Genomic DNA, 12,715 nt, shown 5'->3' with positions numbered 1-12,715 from the left:
CGAACCAATAAGCATATCATGAACCATTCCATTTGGTTGGGGAGCATCATTCCGAACCCCTGTTTGTAGTTTTTTTTTCGAAAAAGGAAAATGATCCTCGGCCTTTGTATCAATAGATGCACACATCCATTCCCCTGTTTGTAGTGAATCTTGTCTTCACGCATGTCTGAATTCTTCTCTAGTTCAGTAACTTTATCCTTGTGAGCCTCATCCAATTGGTGTGAAGCATGTCATTGAGTCATTGGAAATGCATTGTCATAGACCTCTTGGACTTGATATTTATAAATTCCAAATCAAGAAATGCATCTTTATGGCAATCCTTTCAACAATATGTTCCACGTCAACATGACATCAATGCATAGAAAAAATACTGAATCTACAAACAAATGAGATATTGGAGTGAACCAAACAAAACACGCAGATTTGTAGCAGAACTACCCCATGGTTTTCCGTAGAGCAGCTCCTGTCTTGGCTTGCCAGAGCTCCGGTAGTTAGCAATTAACTTGGGAAATTAGTTAGTTTGGATCGGAATTTGTTTCTTTCCTTCTGTTAGTTCCACAAATTTGGTTCCTGAAGGCTGGACCAGGTTTGCTATTATCGATGAAAGGATTACAAATCTCTGAACCGTCAATGATCACCGCCGTCATTAAACAGATCTGCGAGAGGGCACTTTGTTGATTTTACTCTACACCAGACTACAGTTCTGTACTTTACATGTTCTACATAATGCTTCAAAACGTTAACTCTCTTCTTTTGTTCTGGGATGATTAGTTAAGAGTAAATTTCACAAAAACCACACATTTCGTGACAGTCTTCTCACGTGGTGCTCGCTTTTGCTAATTTGTCCGAAAACCACAATTTTTCAGTCATACCGTAACAACAAGCCCAAATCAAAAAACTTGGAGGTCAAAAATGGAATTCACTCTAAAAGATATGTTCGTAGCTAGCTTTACCAAAACCATTTTGTTTTTTTTGTAAGGTTGATCGTGGTAGTTCCTTTTATCGAGGTCTGGAAGATACTGTGACCCAGTGAAAAAAATTAAAGCAGACATTGGAGTGAAACAAAATGAAGCATGCTTGAACCGAGGGTTATTGTAACAAGCTATTAAAAAAACTGCATTTAACCACTTTTTCTGCATCAGAGGGAACTTGAGTGGATGTGACAGCATTAGCTATGGCATAACATGGTTGCCGCAACAAGGTCTATATGACGAGGGTTCAAGCCAACATGTGGCACAAATTTTTCAAACAAAATCGATGTGACACTGCTCTCAATCTTGGTTCTTCTTTGGGTTTTTTTCTGTTAGTTACTTAATTTTCTATATACGAGGATGATCATGGCCTGTTCCCTGCCTGACCAAAACTAAGTGCACACCAATTCACCTGTCTCTTGAAAATGAACTTTTTAAAGTTTTCATGTAGGACGTACGCAAATGTTTAAATGTTTATTTGTTTCATGAAATATGTTCATGTGTTAATGTATCAAAAAAAAATTCAAGATTACAGTACCCTAAAATTAATTTGGACCGTCCTTTTTTCCAATCTAAGGGCACAGATTAGCCAGTACTCCTTAACACTCCAATTTAGATCTGCGGAGTATTATCCTTGTTGTTGTTCTCGACAACAATTAGAGTAAAGGGTGCCAATGATCAATGGCACAAGTGCGGGTATAAAAGTAGGGCGTGTACGCCAACCTTATAGCGAAGGTCGTCGTACACTTGGACAAGTTGACACGTCGATATTTTTTGCATAGGTTCGGTCAACCCTGCGGGTGCGACTTAATCCTATGTTAGGAAAGGCTTCGAGGGGGTTGTTAGCCAAGGGCTTGGGCCGAGAGGATCTTCCCAAGACACCTTTTGGCAAGAGGTTCGTCGGGGCCGTCTCGTACTTGGACCGAACGCGTCTTTCCAAGTATCGAGGTTAGGATACCCTCGGAACTCTAACCCAACCCCTTCTCCTTCGAGTCCGGCCCGAACGAGTCTTCCTGGATCTCGAAACTAGAGCTCTTTGCTAGAGGCTCTAGCCCTCTCTCCTTGAGTTTATTCAAGTTGAGAGTGAATAATACATGCCCCCATGAGAGGTATTTATAGCCTAGAGGTCCATGACAAAAGACCATGACTACCCTTGAGGGAGAGAGAAAAGTGGGGGTAAAGTGGTAAAAGTAGCTCCTTTGATCCATAGCTTTTGTGTGCAACATGGGGAAAAGAGGGGATTGGTCAATGGTCCACCATGGACTAAGGGCCCCCTCCTCACACCTTTCTTGCCTCCTACTCTACCTCATTTGACCTTTTGACCATGGCATGAGAGGCTTTGAATTGTTGACTTGTCTTCCTTTGCCACGTAGGATTGACCGCGTCACGTGGGCGTCTTGACTCATGGTCGGGAAATGTTGACTTGGTCGTCGCCACGTAGGATTTACGGCCCGGCCCATTTAAGAATTTTATTTTACTACAACAATCCTCAACCAAGACGGAGTATTGGCCCCCTTTTTTTCAGCTTCCAGGATGGGCTTCTCGGAGAAGTTGCTCTCCCCAAGCTTCCAGGAGAAGCCGTCCTAAATTTTTTGCTAAGTTTCACATGCGGAAGCTGGGTGAGAGCAGCTTCTTGGAGAAGCCCATCCTAGAAACCGAAAAGAAGGAGGCTGAAGCCAGGGGTAGAAACGTAAGAGACAGACAAAAATCGGCGGAAACAGAAAACGACAATTTCCTTTTCTGTTCGCCGGAATACTCAGACGGCAGCGGCGACCGACGGCTGAGACGGCGACGGCAGTGCGCCCTTGGAGCCTTGGAGGACAGCACCACCGGCTGGGAAGGCTGTGAGGCCGACGGCGGCGCGGGCTGAGAGGGCGGAGGCAGCGGCCACGGGATGGGGATGTGGCAGCGACACCGCGGCGTGCTGGTAGGACAGGGGCCGCGACCCACGAGAATGGCTGCAGCGCTGGCTCTCGCATCAATCGGAGTGGAGTCTCTCGTCGTTGTACGCATCCACCATTTCTTCACCGGCATCTTCACATCCTCCCTCTCCATGTTCTCCTCCTCCCCCGTAAATCTCCACGGCTTCGACCCGTAATCAATTAATCAACCAATAATCAAGAAACAGAGGTAGCTACAGATCCATTAACTATTCCCTGAAGAACACTGAGGAAATCCTGCTCCGCGAACGGGTCTGGTCGGTGATGACGAGCCTCTCGAGAAGCGCCATGGCCATGGCCATGCTCAACTCATGCACGAACATGCTGGCGTTGAAGTAGAGCAGAGGGCGGCGGCGGTTGCGGGCTGGAATCAGGACAGAGCCCGTCGAACTCTGATTTTTTAGTTCTTTTAATTATGTGGAAATATGAAAAGTCAAAACTGCCCTTCGGTGATACTCCAAAAAAATGTTTTTGACTACGAGGGAAGTCATCATAGAAGAGGCATCACGTCGAATTTGCCAGGCCTAGGGACAAGTCGGTGATGAAGATACCTACCAGTTTTACCAATACGCCATGCCCGAGGGACTAGCATTTTTTTTAAAGATCCAGCAAGCGCTGGCTTTTCATATATTAGCAGAAGAGAATATATACAAGGCTACCACACAGGTAAAGGGGAAACAAGAGCGAAATTAAAAAATGAAGGCCCAAAAACCCCTCAAGCTCAGGGCGGCTCCCAAAGAAGATTCCTGAGAGCCTTAGCCCCCACGAACGCCCATTCCTGCGCCTCGTCCCTGATGAAAACGGCGAGCTGACGAACATGCGTTGATCTGTCGTTGAAAATCCTTGCATTTCGTTCGCGCCAGATGGAGAAGTAGACGAGGAGGAAGAGGGAGCCGATGCCGTTTCTGTGACTGATCGCGGTGTCCTGAGTCACCCGGTCTTGGAAGAGGGTGATGGAGGTAGGCGTCTCGCGGAGAGCCGTTGCAAGGGCGCGACAGTTGGGCTAGCATACGATCTCCTCCCATAGCAGACTGGCAAAAGGGCACTCGATGAAGAGGTGCACCGAAGTCTCCAGGTTGCGGCGGCAAAGTGGGCAGAAGTAGCAATTGGGCCATCCTCGCCGCTGCAGCCGGTCAGCGCACCAGAGCCGATCAAGGAAGAGGAGCCAGGCAAAAAATTTGTGCTTCAGCGGCGCCCAGACCCGCCATACCGCCTGCGGCAGCTCGGAGGCGGTCTGACCCAGAAAGTGCAGCCCATACGCGGAGCGTGCCGAGTAGTTGCCATCGGCCGTGAGGATCCAACGAATGGCGTCCGGCACAGCAGGCCGGAGGGAGATGGCCTGATGTAGCTCTCCCCACGCCAGGAGGAATTCAGAGAGAAAAGGCAGGGACCGATCATTAGGCAGGTCGAGGATCCAACGATTTCCGGTGCTGGCCTGTTCCACCGTCCTCCCTTTGCGGCGAGAGCACGTAAAGAGCATAGGGTAGGCGAGGCGCAGGGGCCGCCCGCCAATCCAGTTGGAGCACCAAAAACTGGCCGTGATGCTATTGTCGATGGAGACCTGGGTGGCCGCATAGAACATGTCGCAGTCAAGGGCGTCGCAAGGCGTGGGCGTGCCGACCCATGATCTGTCCGGAGCCGGCCACTCAAGCCAAAGTCAGTGCAAGCGCAGCGCCCTACCGAACGCCTCCAGGTTTGGCAAATCGAGCCCACCACAATCCAACGGGGAGCACGCCCTGGCCCAGTTGATCTTACACTTGCCGCCGGCGCACTCGTCATCCTCCACGCCCTAGATGAAGCGACGTCGGATCTTGTTGAAGGTGTTGATGAAGGCCTTGGGAAGCTTGAGAGCTGTCATGGCAAAGACGGGGAGGGCGCCAAGGACAGCGATGGACAGAGTCCGTCGCCCACCGGCGCTGAGCCAGTGGCCCTTCCATCCAACTAGCCGGGCGCGGGCACGGTCTAGGATGGGCTAAAGGTGCAAGAGGCTCACCCTCCCGAGCGAGAGAGGGAGCCCGAGATACCGGAACGGGAATGCCACCCGCTCGCCGGCGAACGGCTGAAGGATGTCGTCAAGGTCAATGTTGTCGCAGCAGATGGGGGTGACAACGCTTTTGGCAATGTTGATGCGCAGACCCCTGGCGTGACCGAAGTCCTCGAGGTTCCACAGAAGGAGGTGGAGCTCGTCGCGAATGGGGTTGATGAAAACGATGGCATCATTAGCGTAGAGGCTAGCGCACAGAGCGGCCTGGTGCATCGGAAGCGGCGTGAGGCCTCCTAGCTTCGTGGCACGGGAGGAGCCGCTGCAACGGATCAATGGCAAGAATGAACAGAAGGGGGGACAACGGGTCCCCCTGATGCAGCCCACGCCGGTGCAAGATCGGCTCGCCGACGGTCCCGTTCAGCAGCACGGAGGAGGATGCCGCCGAGAGTAAGAGCGCGGTCCAGTCTCGCCATCTAGCAAGGAACCCTTGTCGCTGCATGAGCTCCTGCAAGTATTCCCACGAGACGGAGTCAAAGGCCTTGGCGAAGTCGATTTGATGAGGAGGGCCGGTTTCTTCTGATGGTGTAGAGCGCGAGCAATATTTCTGATGCAGCGGGACTTGAGGAACGCACTCTGCGCCGGCGAGATGAGATCGCCCATCAGCGGCGTGAGGCGGCGGGCAAGCACCTTGGAGAAGAGCTTCGCGAAGGAGTGGATGAGGCTGATGGGGCGTAGATCGTGCACCGAGGAGACGTGATCCTTTTGGGGAGCAGGGGGATGAAGGCAGAGTTGAGGGCGCCGAAATCCCCGCCAGCCAGCCGAAACAGGTGGTTAAAGGAAGCAAGTACATCGAGCTTGATCGTCGCCCAGCAGGTCCGGTAGAAGGAGCCGGTGAACCCGTCCGGTCCCGGCGCCTTCTCCGCCGGAGAGGCGACGATGGCATCCCAAATCTCGCCAAGGGAGAAGGGATTGTCAAGCCCAGCCGCCGGGATCGTGGGCAGATTGAGCTCCTGCCATGCCAGCGCACGGGAGCGCGGAGCCGTGGCACCGAGGACGCCGGTGAAGTGCTGCAGACGCGCATGGGCCTTGTCATCGTGCGCAACATGGATGCCAGAGTCGGTGGTGATCTGGTGCAGAAAGTTCCTGCGTCTTCGCGAATTGATCTTGATGTGGAAGAACCGGGTGTTCGCGTCGCCCTTCTTGAGCTAGACCTGTCGGGAGGCCTGACGCCGACGCGCACGCTCGACGGCGGCCAACCCCAACACCCTAGCCTTGAGCGCTCGACGCAGGTGGAATTCCAGGGGCGTGAGGCAGCGGAGGTCCTGCGCGGTGTCGAGCCGAAACACAATCTCCAGAGCAAGGAAGAGCTGAAGGCGGGCGTCGCTGAAGAGGCTCTTGCTCCAGGAGCGAAGAGCACGAGTAGTGCGGCGGAGCTTGATGTGGAGCTGCCGAAGAGGATTGGTCGAGCGTACATCTTCTGACCAAACCGTGATCACAGTCTCGCTGAATCCGGGGTGCTTTGTCCAGAAGTTCTCGAATCTAAAACGCGCCATGCGAGGGCAGGGAGAAACAGGCAAGGAGGAGGGGACAGTGGTCAGAGTGCGCTGTGGAGAGAGCTTGCACGGCGCAGGGCGCGAAGAGGCCGTCCCAAGCCGCGTTGCAGAAGAGATGATCAAGCTTCACTACAGTAGGGCGCGCTTGTTCATTGCTCCATGAGAAGCGCCGGTTAGAGCAGCGGATCTCAAAAATCTCAGCCTGGTCAATAGCCGCGCGGAATCGACCCATGAGACGCCTGCAAAGATTGAGGTTGTTCTTGTCGCAGGCTTCGTAAATGAGGTTGAAATCACCGGCGATGAGCCACGGTGTTCCGGGCCCCGGCGAGATGTCCCGCATTTCCTGGAGAAATGCGGGCTTGAGCGCGTCGTCCTCAAGCCCGTCCGAGGAACCGTAGACGGTGGAAAGAATGAAAGCAACGCCAGTGTGGATGATGGTGACGACGGCCGTGATCGAGAATGGGAGAACTTGCGGGTTCGAAATGTCGACGATGTCGGAGTTCCAGAAGATGGCCACACACCCCCTAGTGCCGACCGCGGGCAGGCAGTGACGAGAGCGCCTAGAAGGGCGGGGACTAGCAAATGAGGCCTCCAATACGATTGTGGCGTAGATCAGCAGCGAAAGGGAGTGCTGGTGCTGGTGCAGACTACGGTTGCAGCATGAAGTCTTTGGATATTATTACAACGCAGAACAGTAAAATAGAAGAAGAAGAAGAAGAAGAAGAAGAAGAAACAATTCAAAATTACCCTGGAAACAAATAGTTTATAATAAAAAATCATTTCCTGAGTGTTGATGAATGATTTAATTCCTGAAGTACTTCTGAGTTCAAACGTATTCCTGGCAAGGTACATCACAGCTTTGCCAAAATCTCCTTGAAATTTTTAAAATTTATATACCCTCGGTTGTTTTAAGTATTGACATCACAATTTGGGTGCGGGCGCCACCATTTTATCCTATTTTGCATTATACTATTTTTTTTCCTTTTTCACTTTCCACTTTCTTTTCCTAGATCTGTCAATACATGCCTTGTGGGTGAATGAATTCCCATATTGATTGCAAGACACACACAAAATTATATTTTTGAATAAATGCTCCAAATTAAGCTTCTAGAAAATGTATGAAGTTCTGGTACCTATTAGGGCACCAGGTTAAATGCAGAGCATGGATCATTCATTCATTCGTTCACGCAGCAGTTACCAAACAGAAGAAACATCACTCCAGCGGATCCCTCATTCGTTTGGTGCCCAAGAAAGACTGGGCTGGGTGGGCTGGGTTGCAAGCCCCACATAATACTTCTGGATCGGATACTTATTAATACTCACACGAACCTCCTCTCCGCCTTCTTACATTTAAGGCTTTTTGCTGTAACATCGATCATGATCATGCATATATGCATCCATGTCATCGTCGAAGGCAGAAACAAGCGAGCAAATCGAGAAATGAAGTGAGATACTGGAGTGAAACAAACAAATCACGCTACTAATGAGCAAGATCAACACAATGTTTTTGGAAAATGTGGATGGATTAGTAGCCGGGATAGCGGGTCGGGCCTCCGTTCCATCAGATCCAAATCAGGGCCGGGTTCGAGCAGGGGTCGCGACTGGTCGGAGGCCGGAGCACGATCGCAGTCGCCACCGCCGCCGTTTGCTCCGGAGCCACCGTCTGCACTGCCGCCGTCTCCTACTCCATCTCCTTCGTAGCATCCGAATGCGCTGCCAGTAAAGAGCGGAGGATCGGCTGGTCGACTACATTTAGAGCATTGGTGTATATGAAGATGAGAGGAATTTTTGGGTATGTAGATGCTACTCGGTTGGGGTATTTGGGAAGAGACATGGGACATGAATACGGGGCTAAATTTCTGGCTAATTTTCATTGGGAATTTTAACTACCATAATCTTTGGAAACGAATTGGGAAATCTTGTTAACCTAAACTGGCCGGATATTCAGTTAATTAGAATGTAACGATTAATTAGTGCTAATCCTAGTTATATGTTTTTTACCAAGTAAAGTACTCACTTTTTTATTCATTATCGATCATGGTTACATCTTTTAAAAGAAGAGGTACAATATTATCAGGGATGCTCTAACCAAACCAAACCAAAGGAGAGGAGAATTTCGCAAGCTGATCGACCACATAGGCAACTTCACGGGGACAGTGAACAAAGGAGATATTGACCCAATCTGCCGCAAGATAAAAACAATCATCCTAATTATATTTTTATCGAAAAAAATTACGCAATACCACCACATTTGAGGCACATCTATAAGAAAACCACATTTTTTTTTTCAAATCACCAACGTTTTGAGGGTCGGAGGTACTCCGCGCACTGATTTCGCAGTTGAATACATTTTGATGGTAAAACTGACATGAAGACCCACCTGCCGGTGCCACGTGGCGCCATGTTCGACAAGGGGTCTGAACCGGCTGCCCCTGTCTCTGTCTCTCTCACAGACGAAGCCGCCGCCGCAATTTTCTAGGTCAGTGCTTTCATCTCCTTCGCCGGCGGCGAGGACGCCCTCGCCTGCGTCTCCTCCTCCCAACCCCGACTCTCCTCCCACCAAAGGTACCCCAAAATCTCCCAAATCAAAGCTTCTTTGTTAGGTGGCGCATGCGCCGAGGCGCTCAACAGCCCCCGCGCTGCCAACGCAAGCCCAGCAAGAACCTCAGCGAGTCAGACGAGGCATGGGTCAGGAGGCTCGCCACGGGTACAGAGCGCGTCCGCAACGGCGGGCACGAAGCTCCAGGGTCGGGCTCCGACGCGGGGCGGCTGGAGCTCGCGTGGATCGAAGCCGAGGGCGGCCACGGTGGCGGGGTCTCGAGGGGGCTGGTGCGGTGGCGGCGGGATCTCGAGGTGGCTGGGGAGGGAGATAGCGCCAGGGTTGGGCTTCTGCGCGAAAGGGCGGAGGAGGTACTGCAACGCATGGGATCTGCGAACAGCGCTGGCGGCATCGCATGGGCTCTGCGGGAAAGCGAGCGGCGCACAAGCTGATTTGCAGCGGCACGTGTTGCAGGCGGCGCACGGACGGACCTGCAGTGGCGTTTGGCGGGCGGACCTGTACCACGGGGATGGCGACGCACATCTTCGCGCTCGTCGTCTTCTCCAGGCTCGGCTTGAGAAAACGAGGGAAGATGGGGAGAAGAAGAGCTCGGGGAGGAGAAGAGAGATGAAGGCCAGGGGAAGAAGATGGAGACGGGGGCAACTTGGCATGGAGGAGGACGGGCGGCGGAGCCCGCAGGAGCAGTGGCCGCCGGAGAGAGAAGGGAACGGGACCAATTTGTGCAAGACATAGATGGGACAGCTCGGACGGCATGTCCAGTGTGGCGCCACATGTGAATCCCATTGTCAGTTTTTGCATCTGAAGGTTATCAACGGAGTACCGGTCCTAAAAATGGTGATGATTTGAAAATAAAAAAAAAGTAAAGTGGTTTTTTTAGATACGTGTCTCAAATGTGGTGGTTTTAAGGTAATTTTCTCTATTTTACCGGCTCATCGACCCGAAATTTAGTTTCCATGTAAAATTACTGAGGTATGGTTTAAAACGTATAAGGTTTGTGCACCCCAGCATGAAAACATGTACGCTATATTTGTTTGGGTTTTACTTCAGATTTTGGTGCTCTTAGCAATCTCAAAAGCACCTCTCATATTTACACATGAAGCTGAGAAGCACCAAAATCACTTCTCCTGTTTACACTTCATGTGTAAAAATGAGAAGTGTTTTTGAGATTGCTAAAAGCACCAAAAGCTGAAACTGAAACCCAAACAAACAGGGCCGCAGGCCAGGGACATGAAATACTAAAAAGCCTATATGTACGCTACAAAAGTGAAGAACCAGACAAAAGATTGGGTTATAGTATGACGAGAAATGTATATTTTTCATCCCTCAACTTATCAAGAAGTACGCAAATGGTATCTAAACTTTTTTCATATACTTTTGTCCCCCAATAGTCAAAACCAGACATCAATGGTCCCTCAACCCGTCTAAAGCGGTTTTGGTGCCAGTGTGCCATGATTTTTCTCACTGAATTCCCACGGTTGCATGCGTGTTGGTATTAGATTTCTTTTTAAACCTCAAGTTCGTTAGTTTTGTCTCAAAAACCAAGAAAAAACTCAAGTAGATCCATGACTGGTTGATTGACCATCAGTGTCCGGTTTTAACAATTCGGGGACTTACTTTTATATAAAAAAATTAAGAGACCATTTGCGTACTTTTTGATAAATTGAGAGACGGAAAATATATTTTTGTCTATGACATACGGTGACCATGAACTGTGCACCACGTGTTCCATCTTTGGTTCCAGCTTCCCGGCACCGTCGGCTATCAGAATACTCCACAAACACACTGGTGGCTTACGATGTCAATCATCCTAACTCTTATTGGTTTCTAGACATCAAGATTAGACTGTTCTCTACTGCTTCCCCACGGGAAAGATTGCAGAATTGCTCAAATTTTACTGCAGAGTAAAACAAACAGATCTAGGGAATTGATTTTGCTCCATATTAAAAGGACGGTACAGATAGATTGTGAGTCTCTGATGAACAGATAATGAGTGTTTGTGTCGTTCATTTTTGTCAGCGTAGCAGGCAATTCCTTTCTTTGTTGTTTGTCCTTAAAGTTTTTCGCTTGAGGAAAAGACGGTTTATTTCCGTCATTCGATTAAAGGAAGAACTGTACAGGTCATAGGGATCAAAGGTCGTCAAAGTTTAAATTCACAAAGAAAGAATCAAAATACACACACAAAAAAGCAACCCAATAAGCAAAACCATGAACCGTCTTTTTTTTTAGATGGGGATATTTTCATTACTTAAACTGTATGAACAATATCGCTCACAGCAAGGTTCTGGACAAAGTCAGGAACACCACCGTGCCAAACGGCTTGGTGAAGCTGTTCCATCTTTGTGCCAGTAGCCGCTAGGGCATGAGCCATCCATTTAGTTGGGGAGCACCATTCTGAACCCCTGTTTTGTAGCGTCTTTTCTTCACGCGTATCTGATTTCTTCATTAGTTCGTTAATTTCAGTTAAGTGATGTCATTGAGTCATTGGAAATGCATTGTTATAGACCCCTTGGGCTAGATATTTATAGCTTCCGAATAAGAAAATTCAGTACTGAACATCTTTACGGCAACCCTTCCAACATTATGTTCCATGTCGACCAGACCTAAGTGTAGAGAAAAATGAGTGAATCTATAAACAAGTGAGATATTAGAGGGAACCAAAGAAAACACTCAGATTTCTAGTACCTCCAGTCTTGTGCTTGACTAGCATGTGTAATTAGGAAATTAACTATAGGAAATTGTTTAGTTTTGATCCCCTGTGGGTGCAGCTGCTTCTACCTTGGAGACGACAGGCGAGCCCAGGCTTGCCGTTCGTAAACTCGACTCGTCGTCAGTTGCCTTCGTCTGTCCGCGACCGAGTAAGCAGCGTTCGTCTGCAGTTCGTCCTCGACTTGGCTCTCGATCGCGCGGTGCCTCTCTCCGTTCATCTCCGCGAGCTGTCGGAGCAGGACTGCACAAGCTATAAGATGCGGAGGAGTACTCGAATAAAACAAGGCTATGATTCTGATGAGTACTTGCAGAACTACTATTGCCAACATATGTATCTATATCAGTCTGCTGACAGATTAGCAACCAAAGGTATCCCGCACAACCCGACGTGCCAGCTCGTGGATCTTCTCCTGAAACTGTCAATCAGATTTTCATGCTTTGCACCTTCTCAGCTCAATTCTGGGCCAATTTCCTCCCCATGATCAACGTCCGCATCCGGTCGCCGCCTCACCTCTCCGGAAGCTCTACTGCTGACTGGTGGTCCAATGAAGATCATCTTTGCCGATCCATTTTGCATCGCAACCGCCTGAGGGCTGCCGTGATGCTCGGTTGGTGGATGCTCTGGCTTGAGCGTAATGTTTCACTCCAAGCAACGCTCAATGTCGAGTCTCTGTGACCATGCCCGCGAGGAGCTCCTCTCATGGAAATCAGCCGGTTGTGCTGTTGTCGCCTCCTTTTAGATGATTGAGCAAATGTGGTTTCACAGGGTTCGCACTCTCGAGTTACATGCTCCTTTTTTCCTCCAGCTGTAGTTGCTCCCCACCTCCGTCTCATCTGTTGTTTCATGTTTGTAATTAAATCTCTAACTCCCCCTTAAGTAATGAAAGGCAGCGCTTCTGCATTTTCGTCAAAAAAATAAAAAAGAAATCTGCTTGTGTCTGGTTAAGTGGAAAGATTTTCCAAGTTTTTTTATTCTTTTTCTGTGTTTCTTGTGTTCGGTT

Source organism: Brachypodium distachyon, chromosome 4 (assembly GCF_000005505.3).
Source record: "Brachypodium distachyon strain Bd21 chromosome 4, Brachypodium_distachyon_v3.0, whole genome shotgun sequence".
Lineage (NCBI taxonomy): Eukaryota > Viridiplantae > Streptophyta > Magnoliopsida > Poales > Poaceae > Brachypodium > Brachypodium distachyon.
Note: the sequence above shows the minus strand (reverse complement) of the source record.